General features: G+C 42.7%; 15 non-coding genes across 15 annotated transcripts; all 15 read right to left on the bottom strand.

Annotated features, from left to right (window-relative positions):
* Positions 1-268: 268 nt before the first annotated feature.
* On the bottom strand, positions 269-351 carry TRNAL-UAG (transfer RNA leucine (anticodon UAG)). The gene has a single exon. It is a non-coding gene; the product is annotated as a tRNA-Leu (tRNA).
* Positions 352-1,649: 1,298 nt separating this feature from the next.
* On the bottom strand, positions 1,650-1,732 carry TRNAL-AAG (transfer RNA leucine (anticodon AAG)). Its single transcript has one exon. It is a non-coding gene; the product is annotated as a tRNA-Leu (tRNA).
* A 2,011-nt stretch (positions 1,733-3,743) lies between these two features.
* Positions 3,744-3,826, bottom strand: TRNAL-CAG (transfer RNA leucine (anticodon CAG)). Its single transcript has one exon. It is a non-coding gene; the product is annotated as a tRNA-Leu (tRNA).
* Positions 3,827-4,458: 632 nt separating this feature from the next.
* TRNAL-UAG (transfer RNA leucine (anticodon UAG)) lies at positions 4,459-4,541 on the bottom strand. Its single transcript has one exon. It is a non-coding gene; the product is annotated as a tRNA-Leu (tRNA).
* Positions 4,542-5,839: 1,298 nt separating this feature from the next.
* On the bottom strand, positions 5,840-5,922 carry TRNAL-CAG (transfer RNA leucine (anticodon CAG)). Its single transcript has one exon. It is a non-coding gene; the product is annotated as a tRNA-Leu (tRNA).
* Positions 5,923-7,662: 1,740 nt separating this feature from the next.
* On the bottom strand, positions 7,663-7,745 carry TRNAL-AAG (transfer RNA leucine (anticodon AAG)). Its single transcript has one exon. It is a non-coding gene; the product is annotated as a tRNA-Leu (tRNA).
* Positions 7,746-10,023: 2,278 nt separating this feature from the next.
* On the bottom strand, positions 10,024-10,106 carry TRNAL-CAG (transfer RNA leucine (anticodon CAG)). The gene has a single exon. It is a non-coding gene; the product is annotated as a tRNA-Leu (tRNA).
* Positions 10,107-12,328: 2,222 nt separating this feature from the next.
* On the bottom strand, positions 12,329-12,411 carry TRNAL-AAG (transfer RNA leucine (anticodon AAG)). The gene has a single exon. It is a non-coding gene; the product is annotated as a tRNA-Leu (tRNA).
* A 189-nt stretch (positions 12,412-12,600) lies between these two features.
* Positions 12,601-12,683, bottom strand: TRNAL-CAG (transfer RNA leucine (anticodon CAG)). Its single transcript has one exon. It is a non-coding gene; the product is annotated as a tRNA-Leu (tRNA).
* A 632-nt stretch (positions 12,684-13,315) lies between these two features.
* Positions 13,316-13,398, bottom strand: TRNAL-UAG (transfer RNA leucine (anticodon UAG)). The gene has a single exon. It is a non-coding gene; the product is annotated as a tRNA-Leu (tRNA).
* A 1,298-nt stretch (positions 13,399-14,696) lies between these two features.
* Positions 14,697-14,779, bottom strand: TRNAL-AAG (transfer RNA leucine (anticodon AAG)). The gene has a single exon. It is a non-coding gene; the product is annotated as a tRNA-Leu (tRNA).
* A 2,012-nt stretch (positions 14,780-16,791) lies between these two features.
* TRNAL-CAG (transfer RNA leucine (anticodon CAG)) lies at positions 16,792-16,874 on the bottom strand. The gene has a single exon. It is a non-coding gene; the product is annotated as a tRNA-Leu (tRNA).
* A 632-nt stretch (positions 16,875-17,506) lies between these two features.
* TRNAL-UAG (transfer RNA leucine (anticodon UAG)) lies at positions 17,507-17,589 on the bottom strand. Its single transcript has one exon. It is a non-coding gene; the product is annotated as a tRNA-Leu (tRNA).
* A 1,298-nt stretch (positions 17,590-18,887) lies between these two features.
* On the bottom strand, positions 18,888-18,970 carry TRNAL-CAG (transfer RNA leucine (anticodon CAG)). Its single transcript has one exon. It is a non-coding gene; the product is annotated as a tRNA-Leu (tRNA).
* Positions 18,971-20,710: 1,740 nt separating this feature from the next.
* Positions 20,711-20,793, bottom strand: TRNAL-AAG (transfer RNA leucine (anticodon AAG)). Its single transcript has one exon. It is a non-coding gene; the product is annotated as a tRNA-Leu (tRNA).
* Between the last annotated feature and the right edge of the window lie 251 nt (positions 20,794-21,044).

Here is a 21,044-nt window from a genome sequence, read left to right as displayed (position 1 = left end):
CCAGGTGCTTGGCATTCTTCCAAATTTGCATGGCCTGTCTGGCCAGGGAATACAAGAGCATGACTCTTCTAGATGAGCTCTTACATGGGTCCTAAGCTCATTTGGTAAGGATTACACTTTATCAGCAAGACTTTGTACAACAGAAATATATGAGAAACCCAAGCTCTCTTGACTAGACGAGGACGGAATAACGTCCCAGGTGAAGACGAACAGATGCAACTTCCATCAGATGTTATCCTGATGAAGAAGATTATATCTCCAAAAGTCATGTCAGAAGTGGGATTCGAACCCACGCCTCCAGAGGAGACTGCGGCCTAAACACAGCGCCTTAGACCACTCGGCCATCCTGACAGTGAAGAGTCCTAAGAAATGTATAAAAGTCACTCAGAAATTTCTGCGTCCATGCAAGCTTGAAATAATTTCAACCTTCAAACACAAGGTGCAACTTTTTGCACAGGACAATAAACACAGAAGATCACATATGAAAGCATTTAATTTCACAGGTGTACTGTTTTTATGCTTTTAGAATAACTTATACCTCTCACCAGCTATTTAGGGTTCTGTATCCTACTCACAAAATTACCTTGCCTGCGACCTCTCTCTTTATACACAAACAACTACTGCTCAGGAAGTAGGAAGGCAGAAGGTGGGGCAGTTTATGGAAATTTATGCTGTCAATGTGCCTTGCAGATTCATGCAGAATTTCTAGATCCTTGCTGGAAACAAGAGAGCAGGCCTTGTTTCAGATCAACTGTCCCTAGCAAGGAACGTCTGAGCACATCCATTCTTTTGCTCTCTAGCCCCTGGCTTGGGACTCACCCTCACTGGCTGAGGAGTGAAGTTCTGCATACCAACGTTACATAGAATGTATGTTTGTGATTGGTTTGAGATGGGTGGGAGGTCAAGAGCAGGGAAAAGCAAGTCACCTTCACTTCTAGTCTCCTCTTCTATGCCTACCTGCCGTTCACTCACTCTGTCTTTGTTTCATTCTCTCCTTCCTCAACACCCCATCTCACTCACTGGCTCTATCATTTGTGCTCTTTCCCCTTGCTCTTCATTTCATAGTGGAAACATCTCTTGAATGGATCTTTAGAAAATAAGGTTACATAAAATTAAAAATCTACTTATTGGAAACCAAAAATATCACAAGACTGAATGTAAGCGATTTCTTCAATAAAAGGGATTTTTTAGGCACCCCCCAAAAAACACATAAAACACCACTAGTGCTAGAAGAATATTATACGAGCTTGAAGACAGAATTGGGCAAATTCATTTGCAGTTGAAACTGAAGTTTGGTACTTATTCAGATATTATATGCACTGCCAATTTTTAGCTGAGATTCTGAAGGAACGCAGAGACAAAATGGACTTAAAGTTTTGTCAGAAGTGGGATTCGAACCCACGCCTCCAGGAGAGACTGCGGCCTTAATGCAGCGCCTTAGACCACTCGGCAATCCTGCCCACATGTTGCTTGTTCATCTACATAGTGAGAAAGATAGTGTGAACAAAAAAAACACACATCTTAGGCCATGAGTGGCTATAGCAAGAAAAAAACTCACTGCACTTTTCCAAAAAGACAACCATATAAGCCCATGTGAGGGAAATGATCTGATTTTCTCCCTCAAGAAAAAAGAAGATTAAACACAGGTTTGTCAGAAGTGGGATTTGAACCCACACCTCCAGAAGAGACTGCAACCTTAACGCAGCGCCTTAGACCACTCGGCCATCCTGACTTGCATTTGCAGCACCTTCCACAAGCCAGACAGCCATGCAAGTTTGGTACCGAAAAGGCATGCCCTCAATTTATTTATCCCATTATAAGCATTTCCAACAGATCTTTCAACAATCCATACAGAGCAGTACCTATGAAGAACTCTTTAGACCTTTAAAGCGTACAAAGAGAAAGTGCTATTCACCAGCCACTTGAACGGCCCAAAGCTGCTTTGAAATTGAGTCAACAGCCACATCTTCGCTGACTAAAGCAAATTCAACAAGGGAGCTCAATGTCACAACATAGGGTTGAATACGCAAATCTAAGCAGCCCCTGATCACAGCCCTGAGGACATTGCTGTAAGTGTGCTGGAGTACAGCTGTCTACCAGGTGCTTGGCATTCTTCCAAATTTGCATGGCCTGTCTGGCCAGGGAATACAAGAGCATGACTCTTCTAGATGAGCTCTTACATGGGTCCTAAGCTCATTTGGTAATGATTGCACTTTATCAGCAAGACTTTGTACAACAGAAATATATGAGAAACCCAAGCTCTCTTGACTAGACGAGGACGGAATAACGTCCCAGGTGAAGACGAACAGATGCAACTTCCATCAGATGTTATCCTGATGAAGAAGATTATATCTCCAAAAGTCATTTCAGAAGTGGGATTCGAACCCACGCCTCCAGAGGAGACTGCAGCCTAGACACAGCGCCTTAAACCACTCGGCCATCCTGACAGTGAAGAGTCCTAAGAAATGTATAAAAGTCACTCAGAAATTTCTGCGTCCATGCAAGCTTGAAATAATTTCAACCTTCAAACACAAGGTGCAACTTTTTGCACAGGACAATAAACACAGAAGATCACATATGAAAGCATTTCATTTCACAGGTGTACTGTTTTTATGCTTTTAGAATAACTTATACCTCTCACCAGCTATTTAGGGTTCTGTATCCTACTCACAAAATTATCTTGCCTGCGACCTCTCTCTTTATACACAAAAAACTACTGCTGAGGAAGTAGGAAGGCAGAAGATGGGGCAGTTTATGCAAATTTATGCTGTCAATGTGCCTTGCAGATTCATGCAGAATTTCTAGATCCTTGTTGGAAACAAGAGAGCAGGCCTTGTTTCAGATCAACTGTCCCTAGCAAGGAACGTCTGAGCACATCCATTCTTTTGCTCTCTAGCCCCTGGCTTGGGACTCACCCTCACTGGCTGAGGAGTGAAGTTCTGCATACCAACGTTGCATAGAAGGTATGTTTGTGATTGGTTTGAGATGGGTGGGAGGTCAAGAGCAGGGAAAAGCAAGTCACCTTCACTTCTAGTCTCCTCTTCTATGCCTACCTGCCGTTCACTCACTCTGTCTTTGTTTCATTCTCTCCTTCCTCAACACCCCATCTCACTCACTGGCTCTATCATTTGTGCTCTTTCCCCTTGCTCTTCATTTCATAGTGGAAACATCTCTTGAATGGATCATTAGAAAATGAGGTTACATAAAATTAAAAATCTACTTATTGGAAACCAAAAATATCACAAGACTGAATGTAAGCCATTTCTTCAATAAAAGGGATTTTTTAGGCACCCCCCAAAAAACACATAAAACACCACTAGTGCTAGAAGAATATTATACAAGCTTGAAGACAGAATTGGGCAAATTCATTTGCAGTTGAAACTGAAGTTTGGTACTTATTCAGATATTATATGCACTGCCAATTTTTAGCTGAGATTCTGAAGGAACGCAGAGACAAAATGGACTTAAAGTTTTGTCAGAAGTGGGATTCGAACCCACGCCTCCAGGAGAGACTCAGCCTTAACGCAGCGCCTTAGACCACTCGGCCATCCTGACCACATGTTGCTTGTTAATCTACATAGTGAGAAAGATAGTGTGAACAAAAAAACACACATCTTAGGCCATGAGTGGCTATAGCAAGAAAAAAACTCACTGCACTTTTCCAAAAAGACAACCATATAAGCCCATGTGAGGGAAATGATCTGATTTTCTCCCTCAAGAAAAAAGAAGATTAAACACAGGTTTGTCAGAAGTGGGATTTGATCCCACGCCTCCAGAAGAGACTGCGACCTGAACGCAGTGCCTTAGACCACTCGGCCATCCTGACTTGCATTTGCAGCACCTTCCACAAACCAGACAGCCATGCAAGTTTGGTACCGAAAAGGCATGCCCTCAATTTATTTATCCCGTTATAAGCATTTCCAACAGATCTTTGAACAATCCATACAGAGCAGTACCTATGAAGAACTCTTTAGACCTTTAAAGCGTACAAAGAGAAAGTGCTATTCACCAGCCACTTGAACGGCCCAAAGCTGCTTTGAAATTGAGTCAACAGCCACATCTTGGCTGACTAAAGCAAATTCAACAAGGGAGCTCAATGTCACAACATAGGGTGGAATACGCAAATCTAAGCAACCCCTGATCACAGCCCTGTGGACATTGCTGTAAGTGTGCTGGAGTACAGCTGTCTACCAGGTGCTTGGCATTCTTCCAAATTTGCATGGCCTGTCTGGCCAGGGAATACAAGAGCATGACTCTTCTAGATGAGCTCTTACATGGGTCCTAAGCTCATTTGGTAAGGATTGCACTTTATCAGCAAGACTTTGTACAACAGAAATATATGAGAAAACAAAGCTCTCTTGACTAGACGAGGACGGAATAACATCCCAGGTGAAGACGAACAGATGCAACTTCCATCAGATGTTATCCTGATGAAGAAGATTATATCTCCAAAAGTCATGTCAGAAGTGGGATTCGAACCCACGTCTCCAGAGGAGACTGCGGCCTAAACACAGCGCCTTAGACCACTCGGCCATCCTGACAGCGAAGAGTCGTAAGAAATGTATAAAAGTCACTCAGAAATTTCTGCATCCATGCAAGCTTGAAATAATTTCAACCTTCAAACACAAGGTGCAACTTTTTGCACAAGACAATAAACACAGAAGATCACATATGAAAGCATTTCATTTCACAGGTGTACTGTTTTTATGCTTTTAGAATAACTTATACCTCTCACCAGCTATTTAGGGTTCTGTATCCTACTCACAAAATTACCTTGCCTGCGACCTCTCTCTTTATACACAAACAACTACTGCTCAGGAAGTAGGAAGGCAGAAGGTGGGGCAGTTTATGCAAATTTATGCTGTCAATGTGCCTTGCAGATTCATTGCGAATTTCTAGATCCTTGCTGGAAACAAGAGAGCAGGCCTTGTTTCAGATCAACTGTCCCTAGCAAGGAACGTCTGAGCACATCCATTCTTTTGCTCTCTAGCCCCTGGCTTTGGACTCACCCTCACTGGCTGAGGAGTGAAGTTCTGCATACCAACGTTACATAGAAGGTATGTTTGTGATTGGTTTGAGATGGGTGGGAGGTCAAGAGCAGGGAAAAGCAAGTCACCTTCACTTCTAGTCTTCTCTTCTATGCCTACCTGTTGTTCACTCACTCTGTCTTTGTTTCATTCTCTCCTTCCTCAACACCCCATCTCACTCACTGGCTCTATCATTTGTGCTCTTTCCCCTTGCTCTTCATTTCATAGTGGAAACATCTCTTGAATGGATCATTAGAAAATGAGGTTACATAAAATTAAAAATCTACTTATTGGAAACCAAAAATATCACAAGACTGAATGTAAGCTATTTCTTCAATAAAATGGATTTTTTAGGCACCCCCCAAAAAACACATAAAACACCACTAGTGCTAGAAGAATATTATACGAGCTTGAAGACAGAATTGGGCAAATTCATTTGCAGTTGAAACTGAAGTTTGGTACTTATTCAGATATTATATGCACTGCCAATTTTTAGCTGAGATTCTGAAGGAACGCAGAGACAAAATGGACTTAAAGTTTTGTCATAAGTGGGATTCGAACCCACGCCTCCAGGAGAGACTGCGGACTTAACGCAGTGCCTTAGACCACTCGGCCATCCTGACCACATGTTGCTTGTTCATCTACATAGTGAGAAAGATAGTGTGAACAAAAAAAACACACATCTTAGGCCATGAGTGGCTATAGCAAGAAAAAAACTCACTGCACTTTTCCAAAAAGACAACCATATAAGCCCATGTGAGGGAAATGATCTGATTTTCTCCCTCAAGAAAAAAGAAGATTAAACACAGGTTTGTCAGAAGTGGGATTTGAACCCACGCCTCCAGAAGAGACTGCGACCTGAACGCAGCGCCTTAGACCACTCGGCCATCCTGACTTGCGTTTGCAGCACCTTCCACAAGCCAGACAGCCATGCAAGTGGGGTACCGAAAAGGCATGCCCTCAATTTATTTATCCCATTATAAGAATTTCCAACAGATCTTTGAACAATCCATACAGAGCAGTACCTATGAAGAACTCCTTAGACCTTTAATGAGTACAAAGAGAAAGTGCTATTCACCAGCCACTTGAACGGCCCAAAGCTGCTTTGAAATTGAGTCAATAGCCACATCTTGGCTGACTAAAGCAAATTCAACAAGGGATCTCAATGTCACAACATAGGGTGGAATTCGCAAATCTCAGCAGCCCCTGATCACTGCCCTGAGGAAATTGCTGTAAGTGTGCTGGAGTCCAGCTGTCTACCAGGTGCTTGGCATTCTTCCAAATTTGTATGGCCTGTCTGGCCAGGGAATACAAGAGAATGACTCTTCTAGATGAGCTCTTACATGGGTCATAAGCTCATTTGGTAAGGATTGCACTTTATCAGCAAGACTTTGTACAACAGAAATATATGAGAAACCCAAGCTCTCTTGACTAGACGAGGACAGAATAACATCCCAGGTGAAGACGAACAGAAGCAACTTCCATCAGATGTTATCCTGATGAAGAAGATTATATCTCCAAAAGTCATTTCAGAAGTGGGATTCGAACCCACGCTCCAGAGGAGACTGGTGCCTAAACACAGCGCCTTAGACCACTCGGCCATCCTGACAGTGAAGAGTCCTAAGAAATGTATGAAAGTCACTCAGAAATTTCTGCGTCCATGCAAGCTTGAAATAATTTCAACCTTCAAACACAAGGTGCAACTTTTTGCACAGGACAATAAACACAGAAGATCACATATGAAAGCATTTCATTTCACAGGTGTACTGTTTTTATGCTTTTAGAATAACTTATACCTCTCACCAGCTATTTAGGGTTCTGTATCCTACTCACAAAATTACCTTGCCTGCGACCTTTCTCTCTATACACAAACAACTACTGCTCAGGAAGTAGGAAGGCAGAAGGTGGGGCAGTTTATGCAAATTTATGCTGTCAATGTTCCTTGCACATTCATGCAGAATTTCTAGATCCTTGCTGGAAACAAGAGAGCAGGCCTTGTTTCAGATCAACTGTCCCTAGCAAGGAACGACTGAGCACATCCATTCTTTTGCTCTCTAGCCCCTGGCTTGGGACTCACCCTCACTGGCTGAGGAGTGAAGTTCTGCATACCAACGTTGCATAGAAGGTATGTTTGTGATTGGTTTGAGATGGGTGGGAGGTCAAGAGCAGGGAAAAGCAAGTCACTTTCACTTCTAGTCTCCTCTTCTATGCCTACCTGCCGTTCACTCACTCTGTCTTTGTTTCATTCTCTCCTTCCTCAACACCCCATCTCACTCACTCGCTCTATCATTTGTGCTCTTTCCCCTTGCTCTTCATTTCATAGTGGAAACATCTCTTGAATGGATCATTAGAAAATGAGGTTACATAAAATTAAAAATCTACTTATTGGAAACCAAAAATATCACAAGACTGAATGTAAGCCATTTCTTCAATAAAAGGGATGTTTTAGGCACCCCCCAAAAAACACATAAAACACCACTAGTGCTAGAAGAATATTATAAGAGCTTGAAGACAGAATTGGGCAAATTCATTTGCAGTTGAAACTGAAGTTTGGTACTTATTCAGATATTATATGCATTGCCAATTTTTAGCTGAGATTCTGAAGGAACGCAGAGACAAAATGGACTTAAAGTTTTGTCAGAAGTGGGATTCGAACCCACGCCTCCAGGAGAGACTGCAGCCTTAAGGCAGCGCCTTAGACCACTCGGCCATCCTGACCACAGGTTGCTTGTCTATCTACATAGTGAGAAAGATAGTGTGAACAAAAAAAACACACATCTTTGGCCATAAGTGGCTATAGCAAGAAAAAAACTCACTGCACTTTTCCAAAAATACAACCATATAAGCCCATGTGAGGGAAATGATCTGATTTTCTCCCTCAAGAAAAAAGAAGATTAAACACAGGTTTGTCAGAAGTGGGATTTGAACCCACGCCTCCAGAAGAGACTGCGACCTGAATGCAGCACCTTAGACCACTCGGCCATCCTGACTTGCATTTGTAGCACCTTCCACAAGCCAGGCAGCCATGCAAGTTTGGTACCGAAAAGGCATGCCCTCAATTTATTTATCCCATTATAAGCATTTCCAACAGATCTTTGAACAATCCATACAGAGCAGTACCTATAGACCTTTAAAGCGTACAAAGAGAAAGTGCTATTCACCAGCCACTTGAACGGCCCAAAGCTGCTTTGAAATTGAGTCAACAGCCACATCTTGGCTGACTAAAGCAAATTCAACAAGGGAGCTCAATGTCACAACATAGGGTGGAATACGCAAATCTAAGCAGCCCCTGATCACAGCCCTGAGGACATTGCTGTAAGTGTGCTGGAGTACAGCTGTCTACCAGGTGCTTGGCATTCTTCCAAATTTGCATGGCCTGTCTGGCCAGGGAATACAAGAGCATGACTCTTCTAGATTAGCTCTTACATGGGTCCTAAGCTCATTTGGTAAGGATTGCACTTTATCAGCAAGACTTTGTACAACAGAAATATATGAGAAACCCAAGCTCTCTTGACTAGACGAGGACGGAATAACGTCCCAGGTGAAGACGAACAGATGCAACTTCCATCAGATGTTATCCTGATGAAGAAGATTATATCTCCAAAAGTCATTTCAGAAGTGGGATTCGAACCCACGCCTCCAGAGGAGACTGCAGCCTAGACACAGCGCCTTAGACCACTCGGCCATCCTGACAGTGAAGAGTCCTAAGAAATGTATAAAAGTCACTCAGAAATTTCTGCGTCCATGCAAGCTTGAAATAATTTCAACCTTCAAACACAAGGTGCAACTTTTTGCACAGGACAATAAACACAGAAGATCACATATGAAAGCATTTCATTTCACAGGTGTACTGTTTTTATGCTTTTAGAATAACTTATACCTCTCACCAGCTATTTAGGGTTCTGTATCCTACTCACAAAATTATCTTGCCTGCGACCTCTCTCTTTATACACAAACAACTACTGCTCAGGAAGTAGGAAGGCAGAAGGTGGGGCAGTTTATGCAAATTTATGCTGTCAATGTGCCTTGCAGATTCATGCAGAATTTCTAGATCCTTGTTGGAAACAAGAGAGCAGGCCTTGTTTCAGATCAACTGTCCCTAGCAAGGAACGTCTGAGCACATCCATTCTTTTGCTCTCTAGCCCCTGGCTTGGGACTCACCCTCACTGGCTGAGGAGTGAAGTTCTGCATACCAACGTTGCATAGAAGGTATGTTTGTGATTGGTTTGAGATGGGTGGGAGGTCAAGAGCAGGGAAAAGCAAGTCACCTTCACTTCTAGTCTCCTCTCCTCTTCTATGCCTACCTGCCGTTCACTCACTCTGTCTTTGTTTCATTCTCTCCTTCCTCAACACCCCATCTCACTCACTGGCTCTATCATTTGTGCTCTTTCCCCTTGCTCTTCATTTCATAGTGGAAACATCTCTTGAATGGATCATTAGAAAATGAGGTTACATAAAATTAAAAATCTACTTATTGGAAACCAAAAATATCACAAGACTGAATGTAAGCCATTTCTTCAATAAAAGGGATTTTTTAGGCACCCCCCAAAAAACACATAAAACACCACTAGTGCTAGAAGAATATTATACGAGCTTGAAGACAGAATTGGGCAAATTCATTTGCAGTTGAAACTGAAGTTTGGTACTTATTCAGATATTATATGCACTGCCAATTTTTAGCTGAGATTTTGAAGGAACGCAGAGACAAAATGGTCTTAAAGTTTTGTCCGAAGTGGGATTCGAACCAACGCCTCCAGGAGAGACTGCGGCCTTAACGCAGCGCCTTAGACCACTCGGCCATCCTGACCACATGTTGCTTGTTAATCTACATAGTGAGAAAGATAGTGTGAACAAAAAAAACACACATCTTAGGCCATGAGTGGCTATAGCAAGAAAAAAACTCACTGCACTTTTCCAAAAAGACAACCATATAAGCCCATGTGAGGGAAATGATCTGATTTTCTCCCTCAAGAAAAAGGAAGATTAAACACATGTTTGTCAGAAGTGGGATTTGAACCCACGCCTCCAGAAGAGACTGCGACCTGAACGCAGTGCCTTAGACCACTCGGCCATCCTGACTTGCATTTGCATCACCTTCCACAAGCCAGACAGCCATGCAAGTTTGGTACCGAAAAGGCATGCCCTCAATTTATTTATCCCGTTATAAGCATTTCCAACAGATCTTTGAACAATCCATACAGAGCAGTACCTATGAAGAACTCTTTAGACCTTTAAAGCGTACAAAGAGAAAGTGCTATTCACCAGCCACTTGAACGGCCCAAAGCTGCTTTGAAATTGAGTCAACAGCCACATCTTGGCTGACTAAAGCAAATTCAACAAGGGAGCTCAATGTCACAACATAGGGTGGAATACGCAAATCTAAGCAGCCCCTGATGTTTATGTTTATGTTTATGTTTATTGGATTTGTAATGCGCAACAAATACCCGGAGGTGTCTCGGCGCAGAGGATTTATACAGTGACAGTGAATGAAGAATGGTACTATTGATCAAAGAGCCATGTTTTCAGCTGTTTTCGAAAAATACAAAGGGTAGGACTGGTCTTAATGGTAAGAGGGAGAGTATTCCACAGTCTCGCCGTGGCTACCAAAAAACGTCTGTCTCCCCAGGCAACTGTTCTGGTGCGAGGAAGAGGAAGAAGGTAGTTGGAAGCCGAACGGAGAGACCTCGTGGGAGTGTAGATCCTGAAGGCATTTATCAGAAATTGAGGGCCTGAATTGTGAATAGCTTTATACGCAATGCAGAGGGCCTTGAATTTTATTCGGCTCCTGACTCTGAGCCAGTGCAGTTGACGTATGGCCGCAGAAACAGATTGATGTTTGGGAATAGCAAGAAGTGCTCTCGCTGCTGCTGTGCTGATCACAGCCCTGAGGACATTGCTGTAAGTGTGCTGGAGTACAGCTGTCTATCAGGTGCTTGGCATTCTTCCAAATTTGCATGGCCTGTCTGGCCAGGGAATAAAAGAGCATGACTCTTCTAGATGAGCTCTTACATGGGTCCTAAGCTCATTTGGTAATGATTGCACTTTATCAGCAAGACTTTGTACAACAGAAATATATGAGAAACCCAAGCTCTCTTGACTAGACGAGGACGTAATAACGTCCCAGGTGAAGACGAACAGATGCAACTTACATCAGATGTTATCCTGATGAAGAAGATTATATCTCCAAAAGTCATTTCAGAAGTGGGATTCGAACCCACGCCTCCAGAGGAGACTGCAGCCTAGACACAGCGCCTTAGACCACTCGGCCATCCTGACAGCGAAGTGTCCTAAGAAATGTATAAAAGTCACTCAGAAATTTCTGCGTCCATGCAAGCTTGAAATAATTTCAACCTTCAAACACAAGGTGCAACTTTTTGCACAGGACAATAAACACAGAAGATCACATATGAAAGCATTTCATTTCACAGGTGTACTGTTTTTATGCTTTTAGAATAACTTATACCTCTCACCAGCTATTTAGGGTTCTGTATCCTACTCACAAAATTATCTTGCCTGCGACCTCTCTCTTTATACACAAACAACTACTGCTCAGGAAGTAGGAAGGCAGAAGGTGGGGCAGTTTATGCAAATTTATGCTGTCAATGTGCCTTGCAGATTCATGCAGAATTTCTAGATCCTTGTTGGAAACAAGAGAGCAGGCCTTGTTTCAGATCAACTGTCCCTAGCAAGGAACGTCTGAGCACATCCATTCTTTTGCTCTCTAGCCCCTGGCTTGGGACTCACCCTCACTGGCTGAGGAGTGAAGTTCTGCATACCAACGTTGCATAGAAGGTATGTTTGTGATTGGTTTGAGATGGGTGGGAGGTCAAGAGCAGGGAAAAGCAAGTCACCTTCACTTCTAGTCTCCTCTTCTATGCCTACCTGCCGTTCACTCACTCTGTCTTTGTTTCATTCTCTCCTTCCTCAACGCCCCATCTCACTCACTGGCTCTATCATTTGTGCTCTTTCCCCTTGCTCTTCATTTCATAGTGGAAACATCTCTTGAATGGATCATTAGAAAATGAGGTTACATAAAATTAAAAATCTACTTATTGGAAACCAAAAATATCACAAGACTGAATGTAAGCCATTTCTTCAATAAAAGGGATTTTTTAGGCACCCCCCAAAAAACACATAAAACACCACTAGTGCTAGAACAATATTATACGAGCTTGAAGACAGAATTGGGCAAATTCATTTGCAGTTGAAACTGAATTTGGTACTTATTCAGATATTATATGCACTGCCAATTTTTAGCTGAGATTCTGAAGGAACGCAGAGGCAAAATGGACTTAAAGTTTTGTCAGAAGTGGGATTCGAACCCACGCCTCCAGGAGAGACTGCGGCCTTAACGCAGCGCCTTAGACCACTCGGCCATCCTGACCACATGTTGCTTGTTCATCTACATAGTGAGAAAGATAGTGTGAACAAAAAAAACACACATCTTAGGCCATGAGTGGCTATAGCAAGAAAAAAACTCACTAAACTTTCCCAAAAAGACAATCATATAAGCTCATGTGAGGGAAATGATCTGATTTTCTCCCTCAAGAAAAAAGAAGATTAAACACAGGTTTGTCAGAAGTGGGATTTGAACCCACGCCTCCAGAGGAGACTGCGACCTGAACGCAGCGCCTTAGACCACTCGGCCATCCTGACTTGCATTTGTAGCACCTTCCACAAGCCAGACAGCCATGCAAGTTTGGTACCGAAAAGGCATGCCCTCAATTTATTTATCCCGTTATAAGCATTTCCAACAGATCTTTGAACAATCCATACAGAGCAGTACCTATGAAGAACTCTTTAGACCTTTAAAGCGTACAAAGAGAAAGTGCTATTCACCAGCCACTTGAACGGCCCAAAGCTGCTTTGAAATTGAGTCAACAGCCACATCTTGGCTGACTAAAGCAAATTCAACAAGGGAGCTCAATGTCACAACATAGGGTGGAATACGCAAATCTAAGCAGCCCCTGATCACAGCCCTGAGGACATTGCTGTAAGTGTGCTGGAGTACAGCTGTCTACCAGGTGCTTGGCATTCTTCCAAATTTGCATGGCCTGTCTGGCCAGGGAATACAAGAGCATGACTCTTCTAGATGAGCTCTTACATGGGTCCTAAGCTCATTTGGTAAGGATTACACTTTATCAGCAAGACTTTGTACAACAGAAATATATGAGAAACCCAAGCTCTCTTGACTAGACGAGGACGGAATAACGTCCCAGGTGAAGACGAACAGATGCAACTTCCATCAGATGTTATCCTGATGAAGAAGATTATATCTCCAAAAGTCATGTCAGAAGTGGGATTCGAACCCACGCCTCCAGAGGAGACTGCGGCCTAAACACAGCGCCTTAGACCACTCGGCCATCCTGACAGTGAAGAGTCCTAAGAAATGTATAAAAGTCACTCAGAAATTTCTGCGTCCATGCAAGCTTGAAATAATTTCAACCTTCAAACACAAGGTGCAACTTTTTGCACAGGACAATAAACACAGAAGATCACATATGAAAGCATTTAATTTCACAGGTGTACTGTTTTTATGCTTTTAGAATAACTTATACCTCTCACCAGCTATTTAGGGTTCTGTATCCTACTCACAAAATTACCTTGCCTGCGACCTCTCTCTTTATACACAAACAACTACTGCTCAGGAAGTAGGAAGGCAGAAGGTGGGGCAGTTTATGGAAATTTATGCTGTCAATGTGCCTTGCAGATTCATGCAGAATTTCTAGATCCTTGCTGGAAACAAGAGAGCAGGCCTTGTTTCAGATCAACTGTCCCTAGCAAGGAACGTCTGAGCACATCCATTCTTTTGCTCTCTAGCCCCTGGCTTGGGACTCACCCTCACTGGCTGAGGAGTGAAGTTCTGCATACCAACGTTACATAGAATGTATGTTTGTGATTGGTTTGAGATGGGTGGGAGGTCAAGAGCAGGGAAAAGCAAGTCACCTTCACTTCTAGTCTCCTCTTCTATGCCTACCTGCCGTTCACTCACTCTGTCTTTGTTTCATTCTCTCCTTCCTCAACACCCCATCTCACTCACTGGCTCTATCATTTGTGCTCTTTCCCCTTGCTCTTCATTTCATAGTGGAAACATCTCTTGAATGGATCTTTAGAAAATAAGGTTACATAAAATTAAAAATCTACTTATTGGAAACCAAAAATATCACAAGACTGAATGTAAGCGATTTCTTCAATGAAAGGGATTTTTTAGGCACCCTCCAAAAAACACATAAAACACCACTAGTGCTAGAAGAATATTATACGAGCTTGAAGACAGAATTGGGCAAATTCATTTGCAGTTGAAACTGAAGTTTGGTACTTATTCAGATATTATATGCACTGCCAATTTTTAGCTGAGATTCTGAAGGAACGCAGAGACAAAATGGACTTAAAGTTTTGTCAGAAGTGGGATTCGAACCCACGCCTCCAGGAGAGACTGCGGCCTTAATGCAGCGCCTTAGACCACTCGGCAATCCTGCCCACATGTTGCTTGTTCATCTACATAGTGAGAAAGATAGTGTGAACAAAAAAAACACACATCTTAGGCCATGAGTGGCTATAGCAAGAAAAAAACTCACTGCACTTTTCCAAAAAGACAACCATATAAGCCCATGTGAGGGAAATGATCTGATTTTCTCCCTCAAGAAAAAAGAAGATTAAACACAGGTTTGTCAGAAGTGGGATTTGAACCCACACCTCCAGAAGAGACTGCAACCTTAACGCAGCGCCTTAGACCACTCGGCCATCCTGACTTGCATTTGCAGCACCTTCCACAAGCCAGACAGCCATGCAAGTTTGGTACCGAAAAGGCATGCCCTCAATTTATTTATCCCATTATAAGCATTTCCAACAGATCTTTGAACAATCCATACAGAGCAGTACCTATGAAGAACTCTTTAGACCTTTAAAGCGTACAAAGAGAAAGTGCTATTCACCAGCCACTTGAACGGCCCAAAGCTGCTTTGAAATTGAGTCAACAGCCACATCTTCGCTGACTAAAGCAAATTCAACAAGGGAGCTCAATGTCACAACATAGGGTTGAATACGCAAATCTAAGCAGCCCCTGATCACAGCCCTGAGGACATTGCTGTAAGTGTGCTGGAGTACAGCTGTCTACCAGGTGCTTGGCATTCTTCCAAATTTGCATGGCCTGTCTGGCCAGGGAATACAAGAGCATGACTCTTCTAGATGAGCTCTTACATGGGTCCTAAGCTCATTTGGTAAGGATTGCACTTTATCAGCAAGACTTTGTACAACAGAAATATATGAGAAACCCAAGCTCTCTTGACTAGACGAGGACGGAATAACGTCCCAGGTGAAGACGAACAGATGCAACTTCCATCAGATGTTATCCTGATGAAGAAGATTATATCTCCAAAAGTCATTTCAGAAGTGGGATTCGAACCCACGCCTCCAGAGGAGACTGCAGCCTAGACACAGCGCCTTAAACCACTCGGCCATCCTGACAGTGAAGAGTCCTAAGAAATGTATAAAAGTCACTCAGAAATTTCTGCGTCCATGCAAGCTTGAAATAATTTCAACCTTCAAACACAAGGTGCAACTTTTTGCACAGGACAATAAACACAGAAGATCACATATGAAAGCATTTCATTTCACAGGTGTACTGTTTTTATGCTTTTAGAATAACTTATACCTCTCACCAGCTATTTAGGGTTCTGTATCCTACTCACAAAATTATCTTGCCTGCGACCTCTCTCTTTATACACAAAAAACTACTGCTGAGGAAGTAGGAAGGCAGAAGATGGGGCAGTTTATGCAAATTTATGCTGTCAATGTGCCTTGCAGATTCATGCAGAATTTCTAGATCCTTGTTGGAAACAAGAGAGCAGGCCTTGTTTCAGATCAACTGTCCCTAGCAAGGAACGTCTGAGCACATCCATTCTTTTGCTCTCTAGCCCCTGGCTTGGGACTCACCCTCACTGGCTGAGGAGTGAAGTTCTGCATACCAACGTTGCATAGAAGGTATGTTTGTGATTGGTTTGAGATGGGTGGGAGGTCAAGAGCAGGGAAAAGCAAGTCACCTTCACTTCTAGTCTCCTCTTCTATGCCTACCTGCCGTTCACTCACTCTGTCTTTGTTTCATTCTCTCCTTCCTCAACACCCCATCTCACTCACTGGCTCTATCATTTGTGCTCTTTCCCCTTGCTCTTCATTTCATAGTGGAAACATCTCTTGAATGGATCATTAGAAAATGAGGTTACATAAAATTAAAAATCTACTTATTGGAAACCAAAAATATCACAAGACTGAATGTAAGCCATTTCTTCAATAAAAGGGATTTTTTAGGCACCCCCCAAAAAACACATAAAACACCACTAGTGCTAGAAGAATATTATACAAGCTTGAAGACAGAATTGGGCAAATTCATTTGCAGTTGAAACTGAAGTTTGGTACTTATTCAGATATTATATGCACTGCCAATTTTTAGCTGAGATTCTGAAGGAACGCAGAGACAAAATGGACTTAAAGTTTTGTCAGAAGTGGGATTCGAACCCACGCCTCCAGGAGAGACTCAGCCTTAACGCAGCGCCTTAGACCACTCGGCCATCCTGACCACATGTTGCTTGTTAATCTACATAGTGAGAAAGATAGTGTGAACAAAAAAAACACACATCTTAGGCCATGAGTGGCTATAGCAAGAAAAAAACTCACTGCACTTTTCCAAAAAGACAACCATATAAGCCCATGTGAGGGAAATGATCTGATTTTCTCCCTCAAGAAAAAAGAAGATTAAACACAGGTTTGTCAGAAGTGGGATTTGAACCCACGCCTCCAGAAGAGACTGTGACCTGAACGCAGTGCCTTAGACCACTCGGCCATCCTGACTTGCATTTGCAGCACCTTCCACAAACCAGACAGCCATGCAAGTTTGGTACCGAAAAGGCATGCCCTCAATTTATTTATCCCGTTATAAGCATTTCCAACAGATCTTTGAACAATCCATACAGAGCAGTACCTATGAAGAACTCTTTAGACCTTTAAAGCGTACAAAGAGAAAGTGCTATTCACCAGCCACTTGAACGGCCCAAAGCTGCTTTGAAATTGAGTCAACAGCCACATCTTGGCTGACTAAAGCAAATTCAACAAGGGAGCTCAATGTCACAACATAGGGTGGAATACGCAAATCTAAGCAACCCCTGATCACAGCCCTGTGGACATTGCTGTAAGTGTGCTGGAGTACAGCTGTCTACCAGGTGCTTGGCATTCTTCCAAATTTGCATGGCCTGTCTGGCCAGGGAATACAAGAGCATGACTCTTCTAGATGAGCTCTTACATGGGTCCTAAGCTCATTTGGTAAGGATTGCACTTTATCAGCAAGACTTTGTACAACAGAAATATATGAGAAAACAAAGCTCTCTTGACTAGACGAGGACGGAATAACATCCCAGGTGAAGACGAACAGATGCAACTTCCATCAGATGTTATCCTGATGAAGAAGATTATATCTCCAAAAGTCAAATCAGAAGTGGGATTCAAACCCACGTCTCCAGAGGAGACTGCGGCCTAAACACAGCGCCTTAGACCACTCGGCCATCCTGACAGCGAAGAGTCGTAAGAAATGTATAAAAGTCACTCAGAAATTTCTGCATCCATGCAAGCTTGAAATAATTTCAACCTTCAAACACAAGGTGCAACTTTTTGCACAAGACAATAAACACAGAAGATCACATATGAAAGCATTTCATTTCACAGGTGTACTGTTTTTATGCTTTTAGAATAACTTATACCTCTCACCAGCTATTTAGGGTTCTGTATCCTACTCACAAAATTACCTTGCCTGCGACCTCTCTCTTTATACACAAACAACTACTGCTCAGGAAGTAGGAAGGCAGAAGGTGGGGCAGTTTATGCAAATTTATGCTGTCAATGTGCCTTGCAGATTCATTGCGAATTTCTAGATCCTTGCTGGAAACAAGAGAGCAGGCCTTGTTTCAGATCAACTGTCCCTAGCAAGGAACGTCTGAGCACATCCATTCTTTTGCTCTCTAGCCCCTGGCTTTGGACTCACCCTCACTGGCTGAGGAGTGAAGTTCTGCATACCAACGTTACATAGAAGGTATGTTTGTGATTGGTTTGAGATGGGTGGGAGGTCAAGAGCAGGGAAAAGCAAGTCACCTTCACTTCTAGTCTTCTCTTCTATGCCTACCTGTTGTTCACTCACTCTGTCTTTGTTTCATTCTCTCCTTCCTCAACACCCCATCTCACTCACTGGCTCTATCATTTGTGCTCTTTCCCCTTGCTCTTCATTTCATAGTGGAAACATCTCTTGAATGGATCATTAGAAAATGAGGTTACATAAAATTAAAAATCTACTTATTGGAAACCAAAAATATCACAAGACTGAATGTAAGCTATTTCTTCAATAAAATGGATTTTTTAGGCACCCCCCAAAAAACACATAAAACACCACTAGTGCTAGAAGAATATTATACGAGCTTGAAGACAGAATTGGGCAAATTCATTTGCAGTTGAAACTGAAGTTTGGTACTTATTCAGATATTATATGCACTGCCAATTTTTAGCTGAGATTCTGAAGGAACGCAGAGACAAAATGGACTTAAAGTTTTGTCATAAGTGGGATTCGAACCCACGCCTCCAGGAGAGACTGCGGACTTAACGCAGCGCCTTAGACCACTCGGCCATCCTGACCACATGTTGCTTGTTCATCTACATAGTGAGAAAGATAGTGTGAACAAAAAAAACACACATCTTAGGCCATGAGTGGCTATAGCAAGAAAAAAACTCACTGCACTTTTCCAAAAAGACAACCATATAAGCCCATGTGAGGGAAATGATCTGATTTTCTCCCTCAAGAAAAAAGAAGATTAAACACAGGTTTGTCAGAAGTGGGATTTGAACCCACGCCTCCAGAAGAGACTGCGACCTGAACGCAGCGCCTTAGACCACTCGGCCATCCTGACTTGCGTTTGCAGCACCTTCCACAAGCCAGACAGCCATGCAAGTGGGGTACCGAAAAGGCATGCCCTCAATTTATTTATCCCATTATAAGAATTTCCAACAGATCTTTGAACAATCCATACAGAGCAGTACCTATGAAGAACTCCTTAGACCTTTAATGAGTACAAAGAGAAAGTGCTATTCACCAGCCACTTGAACGGCCCAAAGCTGCTTTGAAATTGAGTCAATAGCCACATCTTGGCTGACTAAAGCAAATTCAACAAGGGATCTCAATGTCACAACATAGGGTGGAATTCGCAAATCTCAGCAGCCCCTGATCACTGCCCTGAGGAAATTGCTGTAAGTGTGCTGGAGTCCAGCTGTCTACCAGGTGCTTGGCATTCTTCCAAATTTGTATGGCCTGTCTGGCCAGGGAATACAAGAGAATGACTCTTCTAGATGAGCTCTTACATGGGTCATAAGCTCATTTGGTAAGGATTGCACTTTATCAGCAAGACTTTGTACAACAGAAATATATGAGAAACCCAAGCTCTCTTGACTAGACGAGGACAGAATAACATCCCAGGTGAAGACGAACAGAAGCAACTTCCATCAGATGTTATCCTGATGAAGAAGATTATATCTCCAAAAGTCATTTCAGAAGTGGGATTCGAACCCACGCTCCAGAGGAGACTGGTGCCTAAACACAGCGCCTTAGACCACTCGGCCATCCTGACAGTGAAGAGTCCTAAGAAATGTATGAAAGTCACTCAGAAATTTCTGCGTCCATGCAAGCTTGAAATAATTTCAACCTTCAAACACAAGGTGCAACTTTTTGCACAGGACAATAAACACAGAAGATCACATATGAAAGCATTTCATTTCACAGGTGTACTGTTTTTATGCTTTTAGAATAACTTATACCTCTCACCAGCTATTTAGGGTTCTGTATCCTACTCACAAAATTACCTTGCCTGCGACCTTTCTCTCTATACACAAACAACTACTGCTCAGGAAGTAGGAAGGCAGAAGGTGGGGCAGTTTATGCAAATTTATGCTGTCAATGTTCCTTGCACATTCATGCAGAATTTCTAGATCCTTGCTGGAAACAAGAGAGCAGGCCTTGTTTCAGATCAACTGTCCCTAGCAAGGAACGACTGAGCACATCCATTCTTTTGCTCTCTAGCCCCTGGCTTGGGACTCACCCTCACTGGCTGAGGAGTGAAGTTCTGCATACCAACGTTGCATAGAAGGTATGTTTGTGATTGGTTTGAGATGGGTGGGAGGTCAAGAGCAGGGAAAAGCAAGTCACTTTCACTTCTAGTCTCCTCTTCTATGCCTACCTGCCGTTCACTCACTCTGTCTTTGTTTCATTCTCTCCTTCCTCAACACCCCATCTCACTCAGTCGCTCTATCATTTGTGCTCTTTCCCCTTGCTCTTCATTTCATAGTGGAAACATCTCTTGAATGGATCATTAGAAAATGAGGTTACATAAAATTAAAAATCTACTTATTGGAAACCAAAAATATCACAAGACTGAATGTAAGCCATTTCTTCAATAAAAGGGATGTTTTAGGCACCCCCCAAAAAACACATAAAACACCACTAGTGCTAGAAGAATATTATAAGAGCTTGAAGACAGAATTGGGCAAATTCATTTGCAGTTGAAACTGAAGTTTGGTACTTATTCAGATATTATATGCATTGCCAATTTTTAGCTGAGATTCTGAAGGAACGCAGAGACAAAATGGACTTAAAGTTTTGTCAGAAGTGGGATTCGAACCCACGCCTCCAGGAGAGACTGCAGCCTTAAGGCAGCGCCTTAGACCACTCGGCCATCCTGACCACAGGTTGCTTGTCTATCTACATAGTGAGAAAGATAGTGTGAACAAAAAAAACACACATCTTTGGCCATAAGTGGCTATAGCAAGAAAAAAACTCACTGCACTTTTCCAAAAATACAACCATATAAGCCCATGTGAGGGAAATGATCTGATTTTCTCCCTCAAGAAAAAAGAAGATTAAACACAGGTTTGTCAGAAGTGGGATTTGAACCCACGCATCAGAGACTGCGACCTGAACGCAGCACCTTAGAC

The sequence above is a fragment of the Lissotriton helveticus genome, chromosome 8 (genome assembly GCF_964261635.1).
Source record: "Lissotriton helveticus chromosome 8, aLisHel1.1, whole genome shotgun sequence".
Lineage (NCBI taxonomy): Eukaryota > Metazoa > Chordata > Amphibia > Caudata > Salamandridae > Lissotriton > Lissotriton helveticus.
This window is presented reverse-complemented; position numbering and strand designations above follow the sequence as displayed.